At 48.8% G+C, this 13,007-nt stretch overlaps 1 long non-coding RNA gene across 1 annotated transcript in view; it reads right to left on the bottom strand.

Moving 5' to 3' along the window:
* The window catches only part of LOC102117826 (uncharacterized), a 123,236-nt gene that overhangs the window by 78,535 nt on the left and 31,694 nt on the right, over window positions 1–13,007 (bottom strand). Inside the window, exon 2 of the long non-coding RNA XR_012419513.1 lies at window positions 5,990–6,275. This is a non-coding gene — a long non-coding RNA (uncharacterized lncRNA). The remainder of the gene's footprint in view (window positions 1–5,989; window positions 6,276–13,007) is intronic.

Raw genomic sequence — 13,007 nt, forward strand, 5'->3', positions numbered from 1 at the left:
AACCCAAGAAATGCAAGGGTTGGGGAGAATGGAGAGCAACAAGAACACTCAGCCACTGCTAAGAAAGGTTGTGAATTTTTGTTGTTGTTGTTGTTATGCTTGCATATGAAAGGATATGTGTTGTGGGTTATGAGGAAAATTACATTTCTTAACTGGGATGAAATTTTGAAAATTGAAAGCTACTGATCAGAAGAAACTTGCACTTGTATATAAAAGAAATGCCCAAGAATGTTCTAGCAACACAGTCCTAAGGGCCCCAACCTGGCCAAACCCTCATCCACAGGAAAATGAAGACATTTCCCATGTTCCCCTCATGCTACGGGAGATCACGCAGCAATGAAAATGAACCATATCAATGTGTATGGGTCTCAGGAAGAGAATGGAGGACAAAAATAGACATTGAGCAAATGCTCAGACCCAATGCAGCATAGGAGCAGCCACACAGGAGAATTTCTTCACATCAAAGTTCAAAACTACAGCCGAGGCAACAGAGCAAGACCTTGTCTCAAAAAGACAACAGAAAGTTCAAAAACTAAATGGCATATTGTTTAGGGATGTATACATACTTGGTGAAAGAAACGTACTATGAAGTAAAGTATGGGAATAATAAAGACTAAAGCAGAAAGTGATTCTCTCTGTAGAAGGGAAGGGACTGGGATTCAGGAGGGGCCTTGAGGGAGCATCCAAAGTTATGTCTCTTCAGATTCTATTCCCTAAACTTGGTGGAGGTCCTGTGTGTCCAGTGTGTCAATATTCTTTATACCTTACCCACATGGTATAAATGCTTTTTTCTATTTAATATTTAGAAGACAGTTATACACAAGATGCATTAAATAGCAAGATGGCAGATGAACATCAGGAAGGAACATTAGGAACATCCACAGTGTTCCATCCAGGAACCTTCACCATGGAAACCCTTGTGCTCATGGGCCTGGTCTTAAGACACAGTCAGTTGATGGGGATCAGAAGCCACACTCATCGTAGCAGAAAGGCAGGACCAGCTGGGAGAGGGTCCTTCTGTGACACTGACGGCATCACCGGGCCGTGGGAAGTGACTCAGCTGCCAGAACTCACACAGTATCATTCTGCACCAAAACCTCACAGGAAAAATGGTAAGTGTGAAGTTTCTCCATTAGTAGCAATTCTCAGACTAATCTCTGTCCTCCATCCGTTCTCCACAAAACAACATTTTATAGCTTTGCTTGGGTTTATTTATCCATTTATTTTTTATTTTACTAACTGATGGAAAAGACATATTGTGTGTGTGTGATTTTTGTCTCTCTCAGTAAGGATAATTATGGTATAATTCCTATTATTATTATTATTATTATTATTATTACAATCATCATTTAGTTTTCTTAAGCTTCTCAAATTCTAAGGGCATTAATCAGGGTCTTTCTGACGTGTGAGATAGAAGAGAAATCCAAACTGTTTAAGAGAGAAAAGAATGCATTGATCACCAGGACTCACAAGTTCCCAGGTTTAACCTGCTTGAGAAACAGTTACACCTGTGGTTTCAAGTGGCATCCTGTGATTCATTTTCTCTCTCTCTTCTCCTCTCTTCTCTCTCTCCTTCCCCAACACCGGCACCATGTTTAGCATCACGAACCTCAGACTTAAACAGCACGACAGGCTCCTCCCAGGTCTCCAGCTACATAACCCTCAGACTTAAACAGCAGCAGCACTGGCTCCTCCCTGGGTCTCCAGCTCCACAGACCTGAAACTAAAATGGCAGTATTGTCTCCTCCCCAATCCCCAGCTACAGACCCTCAAACTAGAACAGTACACTGGTACCACCCAAAGTCTCCAGCTCCACACCTCAAACTAGAACTCCAGCACCCGCTCTTTTCCGAGTCTCAATATCCGCGACCCTCAAAACAGCAGCACCGGCTCCTCCCCTAGTCTTCAGCTTCACGACCCTAACTATAATAGTAACTACTTGCTTCTCTGTGGTCAACAGCTCCAAGACGCTAAAACTAGAACAGCAGACCAGTGTCTACCCAAAACACCAGCTCCAAGACTCAAACAAGAACAGCAGCACTGACTTCTCGCCAGGTCTCCAGCTCCATGACCCTGAAACTTGAACTGCAGCACGCGCTCCTCCCCAGGTCTCCAGCTCCACGGACCTTAAACAAAAACAGCAGTACCCGCTTCTCCCCAGGTCTCCAGCTGCAGACCCACAAACTACAACAGCAGCACCATCTCCTCTCCGGGTCTCCAGCACCATGACCCTAAAACTAGAACAGCAGCTCCAGCTCCTCTCCAGGTCTCCAGCTCCACGACCCTAAAACTAGCACAGCAGCACCAGCTCCTCCTCGGGTCAACAGCTCCAAGACCCTCAAACTACAACAGCAGCCCTGACTCCTGTCCAGGTTTACAGATCCACAAAACTCAAACTTGAACTTCAGCACTGGCTCCTCCCCGAGTCTCCAGCTCCCTGACCCTCAAACTAGAACAGCAGCACCATCTCCTCTCTGGGTCTCCAGCTCCATTGACCTTAAGCTAAAACAGCAGCACCAGCTCCTCCCGAGGTCCCCAGCAACAGACCCTCAAACTACAACAGCAGCACCAGCTCCACCCACAGCCTCCAGCTCCCCACCTCAAACTAGAACTGCAGCACCAGCTCCTCCCCAAGTCTCAATAGCCACGACTCTCAAAATAAAACAGCAGTAGCGGCTCCTCCCCTGGTCTTCAGCTTCACGACCCTAACTATAACAGCACCACCCGCTCCTCCGGGGTCAACAGCTCCAAGACCCTCAAACTACAACAGCAATCCGGCTTCTACCCAGGTCACCAGCTCCAAGACTCTCAAACTTGACTTGCCAGGTATCCAACTCCACACCCCTCAAACTTGAACCGCAGCACCAGCTCCTCCCCAGGTTTCCAGCTACTCGTCCCTCAAACTGTTGCTCCTCCCCGGGTCGCCAGCTCCAAGACCCTAAAACTAGAACAGCAGACCGGCTCCTACCCAGATCACCAGCTCCCAGACTCTTAAACTAGAAGAGCAGCACTGACTTCTCGCCAGGTCTCCAGCTCCACGACCCTCATACTTGAACTACAGCAACAGTTCCGCCCAGGTCTCCAGCTCCACAAACCTTAAACTAAAACAGCAGCACCAATTCCTCTGCAGGTCCCCAGCTACAGATCCTCAAACTAGAACAGCAGCACTGACTCCTGCCCAGATATCCAGCTCCACAAACCTCAAACTTGAACTGCAGTACCAGCTACTTCCCGGGTCTTCAGCTCCATGACCCTGAAAATACAGCAGCAGCACTGGCTTTTCCCCAGGTCCCCAGCTCCACGACCCTCAATTTTAAAAAGCAGTGCCAGCTCCTCCCTGGGTCAGCACCTCCACGACCCTCAAACCTGAACCGCCGCACCGGCTCCTCCTCGGGTCACCAGATCCCAGACCCTCAAACTAGAAGAGCAGCACTGACTCCTCCCATATCTCCAGCTCCATGACCATCACGCTTGAAGAGTAGCACCATTTCCTTTCTGGGTCTCCAGCTCTACGACCCTCAGACTTGAACAGCAGCACCAGCTCCTTTCTGGGTCTCCCACTCCACTATTTTCAGACTTGAACAGCAGCACCAGCTTCTCCCCAGGTCTCCAGCTCCATGACTCTCAAACGAACAGCAGCACCTGCTGCTTTCTGGGTCTCCAGCTCCACCATCTTCAGACTTGCACAGCAGCACCAGCTTCTCCCCAGGTCTCCAGCTCCACGACCCTCAAACTAGGACAGCAGCACCAGCTCCTCCCTGGGTCTCCAGCCCCTCAAGTCTGAGGGTCGTGGAGCTGGAGAACCGGAAAAGAAACGGTGCTACTCTTCAAGTCTGAGGGTCATGGAACCAGAGACCTGGGGAGGAGCTAGTGCTACCACTGTTCAAGTTTGAGCATCTTGGAACTGGAGACCCAGGGAAGTGCCACTTGAACGGTAGCTCCTCCCCTAGTCTATAGCTCCATGACCCTCAAACTTGAAGAGTAGCACCATTTCCTTTCTGGGTCTCCAGCTCCACGACCTTCAGACTTGAACAGCAGCCCCAGTTCCTCCCTGGGTCTCCAGCTCCATGACCTTCAGACTTGAACGGTGGCACCAACTCCTCCCTGGGTCTTGAACCTGCCCAGCCTGCAGATTTCAGACTTGCTAGCCTTCAGGATCACATTAGCCAATTCCTTAAACTCAGCCTCTTTCTCTGTATGTAGGATATGGACACCTCCTGCCGGCTCTTTTTCTGGAGAGCCCAGTGAACACACCATGCATCAGGCTCCATCATTCACCAAAGCGTCTTTCCAACAGCCTCTGCCGTGATATTTCTTAAATAAAGGTCACTCCAAAGACCCTCACCTCTGGATTGTAACCAACTCAGTGGCAGACTTAATCCATTTCTACCTGCTGACATTTCTCACATGGAAAAGGCTGGTTGACAGATTGAAGCTGTCTCCCCCCACTCCCCACGCCAGTGCACACTTCTCCCTTGAATGTTGATTTTGTGCTCATTTTAGAGACTGAGGCAAAAAGACAGACAAATACAAGGCCAAGTCAGTGACAAATAAACAATGCTATTTAGGCATTGAGAGTGTGTTTTTGTGTTTGTGATTTTTTGCTAATTAATTCCGCCTGTAGAGGAGGGGGAGGGAAAGGAGGAAGGGAGAAGTTCCCTGGCAGGGCTGAGAGGCAGTGTGGTGTCTGGGGCTCCTGGAGTGCAGGGGGATGGCCTGGCTCTGCTGCCTTCTATGGGTAAGGGTCCACTGCTTTTTTTTCTGGGACTTAAGTCACCTGGGCTTATACTAAGCGGCCCTCAGCAAGCTCTTCTCCCTTGCCCCTGCCACCAAGAGCCCCAGGATGCCCTAGTTCCTGCCCCTCCAAGACCTGGGACTCCTGCTCCTGGGGCCTTCTGGTTGGTTCTGCTTTTCCTTGCTTCAGGAGCTAAATGGATTCTGTCACCTGCCTCCTCAGAACCCTGAGCGATACACCCACTGCCTGTCACCCAGGACGGGTCCACCCAAGTCTTCCATCCCAGGAGAGTCCTTCCTGGCACCTTGTGAGCCGACAGCATCTCCAGGGAACCGCAGGACTTCGGGGGGCCTGGGAAGCATCAAGAGCTTCAGGAGGGGAGCCCCTCACAGGTAGGGATTACGGAGCCCTGCAGGGACCCTTAGAACAGGTAGGTCGGGGTGAGGCTGAGGTCTTGGCGCCTTGATTCAGGTTCCTGGCTTAGGTCCCACCTCTCTGAAATCTCCCACCCACAGCCAAGCCGCTGGCCACCCCACTGATGCCCTGTGTTACACTGTTTTGATGGAGACCTCACCAGGCTCTCCCACCTGCTCTCCTCCTGGAGCAGGGAATGTTGGAATTTGGGGCTGATCTGCATATGAACGTGACTCTTAACAAGGTGAGGGGCTTGAAGTTCTCTGGGGCTAATGACTGCTCCGTGAATAATGGTCCCTCTTAACATGTAATTAAACATTTATCAGATGTATTTCTACAGAAACATCCATCTTAAGAGGTTACTGGATTTCCTGAAACGAGGCAGATGTACTCCCAGCTCCCCCTCCCCTCTCCAGCCTCAGTTCCCTGGGCCGGATGCCCCCCTGGGGCCTGTGGTGCAGTTTCGGTTGGTTCACCCCATGCGGAGCTTGATGGGGTTGGGTTGGGTTTAATCAGAATGGTAAATTGCAAATGATACAGGGCCTGGGCTCTGTTGGGATACTTGTGTTGACCAAGTCCCTTGTGAATTAAATCATTTAATACTGGAAATGGAAAAGGCCCCTCATCTTCCTTCTGAATGAGCCGTGAAATAGGCTCTGGGAACGGCCTCCAGGGTGAAGTGGTTGTCAGGGCTTGGCGCCAAGATCTGATGGGGGGGTCAGAAGACAGGGCACCAGCAGGACAGGGTACTTGGGGAGGCCTATCACGATGTGCCACAGATGCATCCTGTGTCGGTAGCACCCCAAACTCGGGAGGCTGGTCGGGGCGCAGCTGACATACCTGGGATGTGTGCACTGATCGCATACCACATGAGGCACCCTCGAAGCATCCGAGAACCAAATAATCACTCCTCAGCTTCCCAACCCGGGGACAGGTTTGGGCTCTGGCGTGGGACAGCGCTTGTCTTCACTCTGAATCTCTGACCGCAGCTTTCTCAATGCAGTGCAGGGGTTGACTTGGCAGATGAGGCTGCTGGGACTCAGATCACCTCACTGGCTTGAAAGCGGATCTAATCTGCTCCCAAGAAGGTGGAGCCATGGACTAGCTGGTCCCAGCCGTGAATTCTCTGAAAATTAAAAGAATAACAAAGCATATCAAATAGGATTAACACAAACACTCTTCAACACAGTGCCTGTGAGGCAACAGAAACATGAGCACAGAATGCCCATCAGTGGGGGACCACCAGGCCCGATGTCTCCAAAAGCAATTTGCTGGATGTATCAAGAGCTTAAATTTAAAAAGCACTTAATCCTTGATGCAGTTATCACACACATAAGATATTATCTTAAGGAGCTGTTCATAAATGCAAACTAAGATTATGTAGTAATACAATCATTGCCACATAAACTGCAACAGCAAAAATTGGAAGCAGTACAAATGTCCAATAATATAGGAATGGAGAAGGGTGCACAGGTTTTCCAAACAGGGAAATATTGAAGGATGATTTGATCATATGCTTACCTGAAATTTTCAATAGTGTAGAAAGCGCTCGTGATTTCATGTGAAGTGAAAAAAATGGATACAAAAACATGGACTTTACACTCTTATCACACATGCATCCATATTCAGAGGAAATAGTTAAATAAGAGACAAATCAGGGTACCAACAGTAGTAACATGTCGGTGGTAACATTATAAATGGTTTTCATTTTCTTTTTTATAGTAGTTGTATGTTTTCAAATTTTCAAGCATGATCAGGTCTTTTAAAATCACAAGAAAAAAACTAAAGTTGCCAGTTGCTACCAGGTGAAAAGGACAATATTCTTTAGCAATTTCTGCAAAATACAGGATCCTTCATAACATATACAGGTCCTTTAATAAGTGATATCTTGAAATTTTCAATACAAATTCTGATGTAAAATAAGGAAAGAAACATTCAAAGTATTCATTATCATCTTCTATTCATGTTTGAGAAAGACACAGAGAGTCAAATTACTTTGGAAAGCCTAAAAATTGTTGGTTTCGTTTTAAATTGCTATCTCTAACACCTTCATGTGACTTCAGTAACCTATCTGCTCCCTGCCAACCTTAAAGTGCTTAATTACCACAAATTTCTGAAATCCATCTATCATTTGAATAACCTTTGTGAAATCATTATTGAGTGCTTTTAGAGGATTTGATCACAGCAATAGAAACAGGCCCATTTGTCTCCGCACATGCAAATGACTTATTAACATTCAAGCGATGAGTTCACTTTACCAAGATTCCCAAGACATGCATCATCCCCAAATGTTACTTTCCTCCCTCAAGTCCTTTCATATCATCCCTTTGCTCTAGGACGACCCGATTCCTCACCAGCTTACATTCCCAGCAGCATCTGGCCACCTTGCCCTCTCTGCTACCCCTGGCCTTATCACAGTTCCTCAAACCGAACAGGCTCAGCCCAACCCAGCACTTGGCACTTGCTGTGCTTTGCAGAGCTCCCATCCAGTTCTTGCCTCGCTCAGCTGCAGCCTGTGGGATGTTCCTTAGTCCCAAGAAGACACGGCATCCTCCTTACCCCCAGTCCTTTGCACACGTTGTTCCCTTTGCTGAAACATTCTTCCCCTCCCATCGCCTGCAGTTACTTGGTTAATTCCCGCTTCCCTTTGACAGACTTTCTCTCCATTCCCTATGCCCTAAGCTCCTATCCCCTGACCCAGGATCAAACTCTATAATCCCCCAAATGTTTCCTTTGCAGCATTTTGCACATTCAGTTACTGGATGATATTTTTATTGAGTCTTTGAATAGTTGGCTTCTCTTCTGGTAACTCCATGAGGGCAGAGAATGAAAGTCATGCGCTCACCCCAGGAAGGTTGTCTGTTAACAAAGATTAACTGAATGACTGGTGGATTTGCACAGCATTTAGGCCTTTGTGCCCTGTGCTGGAATCATTCTTTGCTTGTATATGAAACCACTTTACCTGAGTGGAATTTCCTTTGTCATGCTACCTGCAGGTTTAGTGAAATGACAGTCCCTGTAGAGTACAGAGAAGCCTCCAGCTGCCTCCCTATGCTGGGGTGCGAATTGGGGGAACAAGACTACATGAATACATGAAGGAATGAAATGTACCACACAAGAGCACCAGCATCTGTTCACCTGCTACACATCAGTCACTGATGGCATCCAAAAGGAAAAGACCCTTTCTCCTGTATGACATTCATCTCTGTACCTGTCCCAGCCCTGGAACCACCAGAAGGAACAGCGGAGAAGGGGACCCCAAGCCTTAGTGAGAGGTGGGTAGGGGGAGAGGAAAAGCTTGGAATTAAATGTGATATTAAAATTTAGATTTGGACCAGCCAAGGCTTTTACTATCTAGATGAGAGTGATAATGATTAATGAACTTGTTCTTATAAATAAAAGTGAACAAAAACCCAAGGGATCTTCCCAAAATGTCATCCAGAAGCAGGGGCCTGAGACCTAACAATAGGGCAGGGATTAGGGTGAGGCAAGGGAGACACTCACCCCAGGTGTAAAATCTAAATGGGCACCAAAAAATTCAATAATCATGATAAATAACATCGTTAACACAGTACTTTTTAAAACTCAAACTTCATGCAAAAAAATCTGTGATTAACAAAATATTAAAAATGTAAAGACAGGATCCTTTGTGAGAAAGAAGGAGAAGGAGGAAGAAGAAGAAAAAAGGAGGAGGAAGAGGAGGATGAAGAGGGGGAGGAGGGGGAGGAGGAGAGGGAGGAGAAGGGGGAGGAGGAAAGGGGGAGGAAGGAGAGGAGGAGGGGGAAAGGAGACAGTATTCAATGCAGCACTTCCACAATTTGGCCTCACTTGCTCACCCTAACCCAGCCTTGCCTCACAGAAGCTACTGGAAGGCAGCTGCTGGAGAAAAGTGAAGCTGTTTCCTGCTTGCATTCAGTTCAGACCTTCCATAAACCAGCTACAGGTGAGACAGTGATGAACCACCTGGGCCAAACAGGACTGAAATCTACCATCAGGACCACAATAACCAGGTCCGTGTTGCCCGTTCCCAGCTGCGCTCAGACACTTTGACTTAAAGGCTCAGGCCAGGGTTGCTTCTCTCATTGACATCAAGAACTTGTTAAGAGAAGTAAGTCTCAGTTATAGGAAGTCAGATCTTCCCAAGGGATGCAATCAAGGAGTTTATTTATTTAAAATGCAGCCCCGTGTGGGAGTAGGAAGGGGAATGAATTTTTTTTTTTTTTTTTTTTTTTTTGCGATGGAGCCTCACTCTGTCGCCTGGACTGGAGTGCGGTGGTGTGAGCTCCGCTCACCGCAATCTCCGCCTCCCGGGTTCACACCATTCTCCTGCCTCAGCCTCCCAAGTAGCTGGGACTACAGGTGCCCCCCTCCACGCCCGGCTAGTAAAGACGGGGTTTCACCATGTTAGCCAGGATGGTCTCAACCTCCTGTCCTCGTGATCCACCCACCTTGGTCTCCCAAAGTGCAGGGATTACAGGCATGAGCCACCGTGCCCGGCCAAGAAGGGGAATGATTCTTATTTCCATCTTTACTCACTTTCTCTGTTATGTCATCTCTGACCATGAGCCTGGCATTTCTGTAATAAAAGAGCAGCAGTTGCTAGGGTTCTATTTGGAGGGGAAAGTACAGACCGCCCATCAACATGGTCAGGTTTCTCCCACATAAGCCCCAGGGAGCAAGAACTGCCAGCTTACAAGGACAGGTCCGTGCTCTGTGGATGGGCCAGAAAGAGGGTGTGCAGTGAGGGAATGGTAATCACATAGGAGAAAATGGCCAGGGTCACAGCCTGGTTTGTCCCCTTCTCACTGGAGGCCTCCAGAAGGCTGGTCCAAGCCAGTGACACCCGTGCACAGGGGTCGAAATGAGACCCTCTAATCGTGTCCTGGTGTCTTGAGACTGCCTCCCACCCACCGCCCCCACCGCGGGGCCCTGCACTGGCTTCTCCAAGAAGAAACTGGGAGGCTGAGGGGCTGACCTGGGGGGAGACCTTTCACTCAGTCCCCGTGGACCTGCTGAAGGTTTCACTTATCCTTAAAAAGCATGCCTGCCTCTTTGCATGTCTGTCATAAGGAACATGTGTTACTTTCCTAAAGAAGGAAAACATCACTCCAGACCACCTGTGTGTTTAGCAAACACCAATTACCAGCCCAGAGCAGTGGGTTTGCTGCTGCTGCAAAAAGCTAAAGCTCAAAACCCATGTGGAGCCTTCAGAGGCCGCCTGGCCCCCGCTCACCCTTCGGAATTCACTCACCGGTGTGTCTGGGGCTGTTTCTTCTTGGTGTCTGGTGTCAGGAAAGAGAAGACACGGGGACACCAGTTGGGGGTTTAATCCCATCAGACCCAAACCTCGGTTCTCTGTGCCCCTCACGTCACCCCATCGAGATGTCGCTGGGACTGAATGAACCATGAGCTGCTGCCCTGAGCAGTGAGTCAGATCCACGAGGATGACCCCTCACTGGGCAGCCCAGCTCAGACCTTAAGGGAAACAGGCCTGGGGGAAGGTGGGTGGAAGGACAGGGCCCCTGGTGGAAGGACTCACAGGGTGAGAGACTCCACCCACTCAGGCGATTCACACTCGGGGTCTTTAGGGGCCCTCGAAGGAAATGTTGGTTCACAGTGAACACAGGTCCAGCTATTCAGGGTCACAATTATCTGCAGCAGGGACAACCACCCACTCCCAAAAGATGAATGCTGTAAGGCAGAAATTTTAGCTCATGATAAATTTTTTAGTGAAAATGATTTCTGTAATCATGTTTTATTTACCTGTATTTAAAGATTAAAGTTTCAATATGGCACCTTAATTCCTTAAGGAAGAGAAAGAATGCGTATCTTGGGGTAATGGGGACCGGCAGCTCCGTGAGTCAAAGCTTTCTGTGGCTCGATCTAGTTCAGGGTCTGAGTGAACGTTTAACGTGCCTGCAAAAGCCTCTGGTAAGCAGGGAGCTGTGTTACAGGCAGCAGAGCCCGAGGACTTGCCAGAGCTGATGGGGATTTCAGGGAGCAGGTTCGAGCTCCTCGTGAAGTGGAATGAGAGGAAGGCTCTACCCGTCTCCTGAGTCAGGCTGGACTCAAAGCGGAGAGAAAATTGTTTAAATGAAACAAAACACTGTCATTGCAATAAAATGTGACCATTCTCTTCCCTTTTCTTTTCTTTTTTTTTTTTTTTTTTTTTTGGACACAGTTTCTTGTTCTGTCACCCACCCAGGCTGGATTACAGGGGCATGATCTTGACTCACTGCAGCCTCAACCTTCCAGGCTCAAGTGATCCTCCTGCCTCCTCAGTAGCTGGGACCACAGCCATGTGCTACCACATCTGGCTTTTATTTTTTTTCTTTTTGTAGACATGAGGTCTCGCCACATTGCCCAGGCTGATCTCAAACTCCTGGGCTCAAACAATCTGCCCACCTCTGCCTCCCAAAGTGCTGGGATTACAGGAGTCAGCCACCACGCCTGGCTCCCTTCTCTTTCTATCTCACCTGACAGTGTCTCTGCATCCCCATCTCTTACCACTCTCCCGACTTCTTAGATACTCTGACCCCATATCTGATCCTCCTGATCTCTGGCCTTTGCACTTGCTGTTCCTTCCACCTAGCATGCTGTTCCCTCAAATCACCCACGGCAGCCCCATCTTGTCCTTCAGGACTCAGCCCATATGTCACCTGCTCAGAGAGGCCCTCCCAGACCACCCAAAACGAGACAGTAGCTCCACCCCCACGACTCTTTATCCCATCTCCCAATCTGTGTCCTGTATTCTATTTTTCACAATCTGAATGATGTTTATGTGCTGACCTGTATGCTGTCCATCCTCAGAGACTGGAACTTCCTGAGAGCGTCATGAGATCAGATGGCTCTTACCGCTGTGTCCCAGATACCAGCACAGCGGCCTGTGTTTAAAGGCGGTCTGTCAATATTTGTTAAGTGACTGGACAGATACGGAAGTGGATGGTTACACTGATAGTTTTTACAGGGGGATGTGTTGCTTTGCCTTGGACTTGTTCCATTGTTCTCGTATATAACATGGGCCTGACCAGAGAGAGATGCTGCTTGGACATGACAAAAAACTTTCACACAATCTGTTGGACAATAAACCACATAAGTACCCCTTCTCTATCCGTTACTCTATACCTTCATGGATAAATCACTAGACCTCATGTGGGTGCAGGAATTTTGAAATATATTTTTAAAGAAATTGCTAATGTAGACAGGGATCCTAAAATATAGAGAGACATATAGATAGTCGCCTGGGCCCTGCACGCTCTATGCATGACTTTGCAATCCATCCTTCGAGGAAGTCTGCAGTGAAGACAGCCCTTCAGAACTGCGATGAATTGAGTCAAGGGGCTGGACCTTTACACCCCTGTGTTTATTACCAGTCTTTGGAGATGGATGGACCCCAGGGTGACCCCAGCAGCTCCTGTTGGCCAGGGGCATTTTCTGGGGTGGGTCTCAGCTGTGAGCTCACAGCAGGCAACCCCCTGGCAGTGGGGCATGCATGCCTGCTCCTGAAAGGGGATGTGGGGGACACATCCCAGCATCTGGCCCAAGTCATGAGTCTTTCTCACCGAGGCCATTGTGCAAAAGCTTCCCCACAGGCCTCCCGTCTTCCACTCTTGCCCCATTTCCCTATTTTCCACACAGCAGCCAGAGGAAGCCTGTGAAACCGAGGTCGGGTCCTGTGCTTCCTCTGCTCAGAACCCTCCATGGCTCCCACGTACTCAGAATAAAACCCCGAGCTTCATGACAACCATGAGACCCCAACTTCTGCCCCCAAAGCTTCTCTGGCCTCACCTCCCGCTGCTCCTCTCCTCGCTCGGCCGCAGCTGTGGCTCCCTCCCCGGTGTTCCTGGAACACGCCAGC

This window comes from Macaca fascicularis, chromosome 10 (genome assembly GCF_037993035.2).
Source record: "Macaca fascicularis isolate 582-1 chromosome 10, T2T-MFA8v1.1".
Lineage (NCBI taxonomy): Eukaryota > Metazoa > Chordata > Mammalia > Primates > Cercopithecidae > Macaca > Macaca fascicularis.